Here is a 9,292-nt window from a genome sequence, read left to right on the forward strand (position 1 = left end):
GTTAGGCTGCCAATTGTCATCTCGGGCTATCGGAATGATGACACTGTCTTTCGTAGTCCAGACCACAAAGTAGCAAGTCTCTCTTGCAGTGAGGTGAAGCTGACCTTGCACTTGGTGCCAGTAAGGATGCTCCTCACGCAGGCTGAATGTTTCTCCTTCCTTACTGACACAGAAGCCCTTGATTTGCAATGCTTCACTAATTGTCATTTCCCTGGCTCCGTAGGGACACTTTACCTCCAGCACAGCGGAAGACCCTACCAGACCATCTGGAGATGCCCCCAACACTCCTGATTGGGAGAGCCACAAACCTGACTCATGGACCTGCATCTGGGTTGCAGTGGTGAATGCCCTGACGCCCTCACATTCATTCATAGTCCCCCACTGTACAGACAAAACATCATCCAGGGCCTGTTGTTGCCCTAGCACCCTGGCAATAAGGGAAGCAGTCACACGTTTTGACCTCAGGACAGCTCCAAAGTTGCTGGCAGTCAACCTTCCTTTCCTGAAAATATGCCAGTTTGGGTTGGTTCGCTGACCAGTGTAGCCACCTGAATTGCCCTCTGTTGCTCCTCAGACAATGCCATGCTTGCCACAATTGCCTCACGTCCCTGATGCCCAACAGATTTGATAATTTCAGGAACAGTAAGTGTTTCCAAGCTGTAGTGTTCCTCTTCTGGCTCGGGGGAGAGAAGCCAAGACATTCCTGAGAACCTGCCCCCGAGTCTGTCCCTCAGCCAGTCACGATCTGCGGAGGTGGGCTCTCTTGTCAGCGGGTTGAATGACTTATTGGTTGGAGGAAATAGCTCCTCCACTGAATGTGTACATTTAGCTGCCTTTGGCTTCTTCCACTGACAGAGGGTGTCAGTGCAGCTGAAATTGTGGATGGCAAAGATGGCTAATGCAGCTGCATGACTGCATTTCCATTCTCCACGTGGGCATTCACATTTTGTGGAGAGAATTCCCTCTTCTCCTGTAGATACCTGTGGTGGTGGGATTGTTTTATTATTTAAAATATATTTACATTTGTAATGCCTTCCCAATTATCCCTTTAATTGTATATATAAATATAATATATATATACACTGTATGTTTATTTCATGGATATTTCTGTGTTTTCTGGTGTGTAATATTTGTAATAAAGATTTCATGTGACACATAAAATGGATGTGTTGATGGGAATTAATGTCACTAATGTGAATAAATTAACTCTAGGTTAACGGTACTCTTGCTAGCACTACTCACCGACACTCTATAAACCTTGTCTCTCATGCTGGCCCTGACAACACCGGTAAGCACACCTTCATCTAGGCTGCACTGCTGTACGTGTCCTGACTTGTAGTGGTTCTCTCCTCTATCTACACTCTTCTTGTCATCTTTGTAAAATGATATCAGACTGGCAATTGACACAGCCATGACTTCTAGTTAAATTCAGTGTGGCTCAAATGAAAAGCTTTGTTAAAATATGCAAGCGCGCGAAAGTCAGTTGAAACGATCTTAAATTGGCGTGACGTTGAAGTCGTGCGACCCTGCTGCTGTACTGGCTTGTAGTTCGTTTATAGCATAACGTTAGCATTTCGCTTCTGGCGACTAGATTTATGATTCAAAATTTATAAAAGTAGGAGAGACATGTGGAGATTATCCGGCTGAACAAAACGTGATCCTTCTCTTAAATGTGTGTCAACCACAGACCTTATTTCGAGCTATTTTCCAAAATCCTATGGAGAAATTGCATTGGTTTTTGACGAAGGAACCGGAAGAAGTTTACATCCGGGGATTAGGACGCGTCACTGCGGCTCTCGTTGACACGTAAAGCAGTGGCATGCCACCATTTCAGCTGACTTTTTCTCAGAAATACTGTCACATAACATCCATATATGTCAGTGCTAGGTTGATGCTTGACTATGAAACAATTTAACTGACAGGACTCAGGATCAACTGTGTACCAAGGCTCTTCTAGCTTCATGTCGAACAGTAAGTCAACATTTTCCAGAGAGCTTTCTTTGAAATCACCAGGTAACGCTAAAAAACATTACATTTATGGGATTAGTTTTGTATCATAAAGATAAAGCAACACTTTCTCAGAATAAAGCAAAACTATGAGTTTAAAAGAAAAAAAACTCAGTCAAGAAAAAAAAAATACATTTCAAAAATAAAACTATATGTTGCAAACAAATCATTTGTGTAATCATGTAAACTATAAGTCTTTTTTCTTTGTTTTAACATATGTTTTTGTTTGCAGTTCTTGTTTCTTCTTTCTCAATGATCAGACTTTTGCTCTCGCTGCAGCTCTTCTCGTTTGCGCTCCCTCATTTTTTGTTTTCGATTTTGACACAAACATCCCAGGTGGGCGGGACTTTCAGGGCGCATTGGCTACTCAGTTCTCATTCATAACACTCCGTTCGATGTCTCACTATGGGATGCGCCTCATCGTGGAGCAAACAGAAGCATCAATCTCATTACGCCAATCCTGATTGGCTGGTGATCTTTGACGTCAACGTCAGGGGAAATCACCCCCTATAAGTAGCCTGCGCCACGACGCATGCGTCATTCAAACACCTCTTCTCGCTTCAGAGCACATCTCTAATGGTAGCCGGGCTAGCTTAACAGTCCACAGACTGAAACAAAAGCTAATTTTGGTCGACGGGCGTTAGCCGGCTACCCTATTATTCGGCTACCCAGGTAATATTCTTTGAGGAAAAAGACCCACACTGTCCTTTTTTCTCCGGATTAAAGACAGATTGGTAACACCTTTTTTCTCGACGTACCTGTTAAGAGCGGGTCCTCTCCACGCCTCGCGGCCAAGGAGATGGACGCCTCTCTCCCTCACACCAGAGGATTCAGGGACTCGGAGGCTCGACTCTGCGGCTGCGGGTTGAAGATATGAGGCACAGACTCACACCAGGTCTGCTCGTCCTGCCTCGGGCTGGAACACGCCCAGGAGGCTATCGACAACCCCGGCTCGTGCGGGCATTGTGCCCGCTTCACCATGAAGAGCCTCCGCCGACGGTTAGCACGACAAGCTAGCTTGTCGGGACAGGATCCCCTCATGTCCATTGATTTTCCGGCTGGCAATCAAGACGCGGGGGTGTCCGCCGCAGAGTTTGAGCCCTCACCATTACGGTCTGGGGCTCATCAACAGCGGCAGCCGTGGAACCGGATTCCCGCACCATATCAGGCCGGGACCCGGTGGCGGCAAGAGACGCGGAAACGGGGCCCCACGCTATACCAAGCTGGGGCTCCCGGCTGGACCTCACCATGGTTTCACCCGCGGAGGATGTCCTAGAATTGGATTACATGGAGGACGAAGAGGATGCCTCTGAGTTCCTCCTGTCTGATTCGGATGAGCAAGAAGACGACATCTTCGTGTCATCAGCTCAGGCTGCAAAGCCGGGAGCGATGGCTGCTCTCCCGGGCGATAGCACACCAGCTTCGCCCTGTCTAAGCATGGACCTGCAAGCCGTGTGTCAGCGCGCTGCGTCCAGGCTTGACATCCCGTGGCCCGAAATGGCCAAGGAGACCTCCAGGTCCCGTTACGAGGGGAAACATTTTCCCCAAACAACGAGGACGAAGAGGCAACTCCTTCCGGTCTTCCCGGAGATGTTGGATGAGGTGTCGGTCTCGTGGAGAAACCGGTCCTTTAGCAACAAGGCCCCAATCCAGGGTGCCTCCTCCCTTGACTGTGACGGTATGGAGAGGCTCGGCCTGCTCCGCATACCGCCTATGGAACTGCTGGTGGCAACCCACCTCCTACCGAGGATGGGCCCGTCACCAAGCAGGAACCCCACACTGCCAGCGAAGGCGGACCGATTCCAGTCGACCATGACTGAACGGTCCTACAGAGCCGCAGCATTGTCCGCCAGGGCTCTAAACATTTCCTCGATGCTAACCGCGTACCAAGCGGAGCTCTGTGAGGATCTGTCGAGCAATCCTGGACCGGCCACTCTGGACGAGATAGCCGCGGTCACAGACATTTGTCTCCGTGTCCAACGCTGCGCCGTCCAGGCCACGGGCAAGGTAATGGGGATCATGGTGGTGCAGGAAAGAGCTAGATGGCTCAACCTCACCAACCTCCCAGACCGGGAAAAGGAAGATGTGCTTGATATGCCCATCGTTCCCGAGGGGATTTTCGGCTCTGCTCTCGCTTCCGTGCAGAGGAAGTGCGAGTCGAAAAAGAAGGAAGACGAGGCCCTCCACCTCTGTCTCCCTCGAAGGGTCCAGCCGCTGCCTTCGCAACAGCGGCCCTTCGCAACAGCGGCCCTTCGCCCAAGCTGCTCCGAACCCTGCTAGGTTTAAAGTACCAGGTCAGCAGAGGTCGCAGCCCACCCCGAGTCCCCAGCCCAGGCAGGAGACGAGGGCGAGTTGGCCTAGAAAATCTCCGGTTCCGGCTGCAGCCCAGGCGCAACCAACCCAGAATTTCGGCCAGCAGTCGAGGAGGAAGAAGCGAGCGGCATGACAGCCCCTCCTTCTCCCCTCTGTGACAGAGCTGCTTTCCCCGGCTCGAAACGTGTTCCCGCTGCCTCGAGAGATACCTCAACGTCATCCTCAAGTCCGCATAAAACTCATGTCACATCTTTGTTGTTTAAATAAACCATTTTCCGCTGACGCATCCAGGCTTCGGCCTAGGGCGCAGCTCAAAAAGATGAAAAGAAAAACAATAAACAGTACGCTAACTATAAATCCCCTTTTGAGAACAGCTACGGCCTCTCTCAAAAGGCGGATAATAAACGGGTCTGTGAAGGCACCACCGCCATGCGCATGCGCAGTGACGGTGGGGATTGTTGAAATGGGGTACCACCGTGTTCAGACACTAGAGGGCCCCATAACACAACAAATAGAGTCTCAGAGGGTAAGAGACGTGACATCTCCGCTGGCTCTAAGGAGCATACAGTGGAAGACGCTCACAACATCTGCTTGGGTTTTCAAGACAGTAACACGGGGTTACAGACTCCAATTCGCTGTCACCCCCCCTCGCTTCTCGGGCATTTTGTATTCACAAGCCCGGGGAGAGTCAGCCCATATGCTAGAGAGAGAGATCCTCTCACTTCTAGAAAAGAGGGCTATATCTATTGTACCTGCCGAGCAGAGTCAGAGTGGCTTTTATTCCAAGTATTTCCTCGTTCCCAAACGAGGAGGGAACGGAATTCGGCCAATACTGGATTTGAGGGTTCTGAACAAATATCTAAAAAGATACAAATTCAGAATGCTCACTCACACATCTCTGCTGCGTCTTGTGCGACAAGATGACTGGTTTACATCAGTCGACCTGAAAGATGCGTATTTCCACATCCCAGTATATTATCCACACAGGAAATATCTGAGGTTCGCATTTCAGGGGATCTGTTACGAATACAGAGTACTTCCCTTCGACCTGTCTCTCAGTCCAAGAGTGTGTGTACGATGTACGGAAGCCGCGATAGCCCCGTTAAGACAACAGGGTATTCGCCTGGCAACCTACCTGGACGACTGGCTGCTTCTCGCACAGTCGGAGCAGGAGGCTACTACACAGACAAGTGTCCTCGTAAAGCACCTGCTCAACCTGGGTTTCATAATAAACACAGAGAAGAGCATGCTGTGCCCAGCACAGACCGCACTCTTCCTGGGTTTACACCTGAACTCGGTGCCCTTTACAGCCCGACTGTCAGCGGAAAGAGTGAAAGCTTTCAGAGCTTGTCTCACTCAATTCCAGCTGCGCAAACATGTTCTCTTCAGAACATGCCTGCGGTTAATGGGGCTCATGGCGTCAGCCGTCCTGGTCGTACGACTAGGACGCTTACACATGAGGGAGTTTCAGCGCTGGGTAGCCGCCTTAAAACTAAAGAGTAATGGTTACTGTGAAATGCGTAACGGCACTGCGACACTGGCTGCACCCGACTTTTCTAGTACGGGGCGTGCCTATGGTTGCTGTCCTTTCACGGAAGGTGGTCACCACGGACGCATGTCTGACAGGCTGGGGAGGTATTTATGAAGGCCGTCTGGTGAGGGGTCTCTGGAGCAGAGACCTCCAGCGGGCGCACATAAATTACCTAGAGCTTTTAGCGGTGTTCCTCACCCTAAAAGGCTTTCTGCCTTTTCTCAGAGGACACCATGTCCTCGTGAGGACAGACAATACGACTACAATATCGTATATAAACCGCCAAGGGGGTTTGCGTTCTCTCCAGTTACACATGCTGGCACGCAAACTGATCTTATGGAGCAGCGGGCGTCTCCTCTCTCTGAGAGCGACGCACGTACCGGGTGTGTTGAACCTCGGGGCTGACCTACTGTCCAGAGGTACACCACAGACTGGACTCTACATCCAAGGATTGTGAGCCAGCTGTGGGTGCGTTATGGTAGAGCCACGGTGGACCTGTTCGCATCAAAAGAAAATGCTCAATGTCAGCTGTTCTTTTCGATGCGCGACTTAAACGCACCGTTAGGCGTGGACGCACTCGCACACGTTTGGCCTTCGGGCCTTCTGTACACGTTCCCACCCCTGGCTCTGATTCCCCAAACTCTGGCCAGAGTGAGGGAACAACGCCACACACTTATCCTGATAGCTCCGCACTGGCCCGCTATGTACTGGCTCGCGGAGATTTATCAGCTGCTGTGCGGGCAGCCATGGCAGCTCCCACTACGCAGGGACATACTGTCCCAGGCGGGGGAGGGCGATCTTTCACCCACACCCAGAGCACTTGGTCTTATGTGCCTGGCCCGTGAGTGGTACAACCTGAATACAGTGAGACTCCCTCATAGGGTGATAAACACTATTCAGAGTGCGAGAGATTCCTACACCAGGTCTCTCTAATATAGTGCTGTTACTGGTCCTGGCTTCCGCCAGGCGAGCCAGTAATGTTTTCATGCACTATCTGTACATATTTTTTCACACACTCGGTTCACCCCAGGGCAAACGAGAGTGTTGTTGAAGCCCAACCCTGTCCTTATACCCAAGGTGGTTGGGTCATGTACCCCAATGGACATTGAGGCATTTCCTCCGCCGCTGGGTCGCTCCGGGGAACAGCAGCCGAATTTGCTGTGTCCAGTTCGTGCTTACACACCTGTATGGACAGATCAGGGGTGCTTGTCATAATGACCAACTCCTGGTGTCCTGGGCTAACCCTTATAAGGGCAAGCCTGTTACTAAGCAACGGCTCTCCCACTGTTTTGTGGAAGCAATTGCTTTGGGGCCCATACGAGTCAGAGTTCGCAGGCACCTTCGGGTCCGCGAGCTCTTTCGACTCAGGGTCTGGCTGCATCCTGGGCTCTCCCAGTGTGACTCAAGCAGTGCTGGGCACCTGGTTGAGTCAGAGTTAAGTTCTGGTTGGTTTGGTGATTTTCGAGATAAGCTCGTCTGGCAATACGGGAGCTACAATTTCCCATAGTGAGACATCGAACGGAGTGTTATGAATGAGAACTATAGGTTACTTACGTAACCCCAGGTCTCAGAGTAACATGAAGTGAGATGTCTCACCAGACGGCCCTCCTTGCTATGGTGAAGCAAGAAGAGGTGCTTATTTTGAATGACGCATGCGTCGTGGCGCAGGCTACTTATAGGGGGTGATTTCCCCTGACGTTGACGTCAAAGATCACCAGCCAATCAGGATTGGCGTAATGAGATTGATGCTTCTGTTTGCTCCGCGATGAGGCGCATCCCATAGTGAGACATCTCACTTCATGTTACTCTGAGTACTGGGGTTACGTAAGTAACCTATAGTTTTTGAGTCACAGCCCACTACACCACAGATCATACAGTGCAACTCATGCAGCAAACTCCGGAGTCCACTCGGCCACGTTTGTGTTGGTGTCTCCTGCGGAGTTTCATGAAAATATCAGACTTATGTTATGGATTTCTGTGCATTAGACTTGTGTAGTGTCGTTTATACTTTATTCCAACTTATAATATTTATATAACTAATATTTTAATACCTGAACAGTGTGTTCAGGTATTGGAGTTTGGAGTTCGGAAGAATATGGTTTTGAATAATTTTGGTGAATATTTATAGTGTAAAATCTTCAATAAATATGACATCATCTTCAATAACGTTACTATTATACAGTATAAATATTCACCAAAATTATTCCAAACCATATTCTTCCAAACTCTCGGATGTAGTATGAGCAACAGAAGACTATTGATGTGTGTAATGAGTTTGGTAGTAATATACTGTAGACAGGGCCGTTTCTTCCTATATGCGGACTATGCGGGGGCATAGGGCCCCTGCGGCCACTAGGGGGCCCCCAAGCTGAAAGTATTTTATTCATCCAAAAAACAAAAAAAGTTTAATTCATACACACAAAGATGAACAAAATTAATAGAAGCGGGAGGGCTGAAGCATAGCTTGTGGAAAGTAGCCCTCCCGTGCATCATCCTAATACAGCGGCATTATTGCGTCAAAAATGTATAGAAATGAAGGAGTACAAAGAAATAAAGAAAACAGGAGAAAAAATTAAACAAAAGTTAGGGCAGGAAAACAATAAATGCTTATATATATTTATATATATTAGGGCTGTCAGTCGATTAAAAATATTTAATCGCAAATTAATCGCAAATTTTTGATCTGTTCTAAATGTACCTTAGAGGAAGTTTTGAATACTCTTATCAACATATGAGTGGACAAATATGCTTTATGCTAATGTTTATTATCATTTGAACAATGACAAATATTCTCATGAATATTAAACACAACAACCTCTGAACATTACAAATATTCGCCTCAATTCAACCTGGAACCTCTCTCATTCAATAATACAAAACAAATGGTGTGTGTGTGTGTGTGTGTGTGTGTGTGTGTGTGTGTGTGTGTGTGTGTGTGTGTGTGTGTGTGTGTGTGTGTGTGTGTGTGTGTGTGTGTGTGTGTGTGTGTGTGTGTGTGTGTGTGTGTGTGTGTGTGTGTGTGTGTGTGTGTGTGTGTGTGTGTGTGTGTGTGTGTGTGTGTGTCTGTGTGTTGGATCGTTGGAGCTATGTGCAACTCAAGGCATATGCTCGAACGGGAGCTGCCTGGACGCTGCAATCGGCCGAGGGAAAAAAATACACATGCGTTAATCGCGTTAAAATGATTAGTGGCGTTAATTTGTTTTTGCGTTAACGCGAAAACTAGATGTAGGGTCATTTTCTGCACATGTCAATAGCAGTTTCAACTATCTTTTTTGGAATAAAAATACTATATATAAATATATACATAGGTACTTGGCAAATGAATAATAATAATAATAATATATGCATAATTGCATATAAACATTGTGAATACTTATTTTCAAGTGACTTTTTTTACATTCATATGTTCACGCTGTGGTTTGAAACTGCTTTTGAATGTTA

This window comes from Pseudochaenichthys georgianus, chromosome 15 (assembly GCF_902827115.2).
Source record: "Pseudochaenichthys georgianus chromosome 15, fPseGeo1.2, whole genome shotgun sequence".
Classification (NCBI taxonomy): domain Eukaryota; kingdom Metazoa; phylum Chordata; class Actinopteri; order Perciformes; family Channichthyidae; genus Pseudochaenichthys; species Pseudochaenichthys georgianus.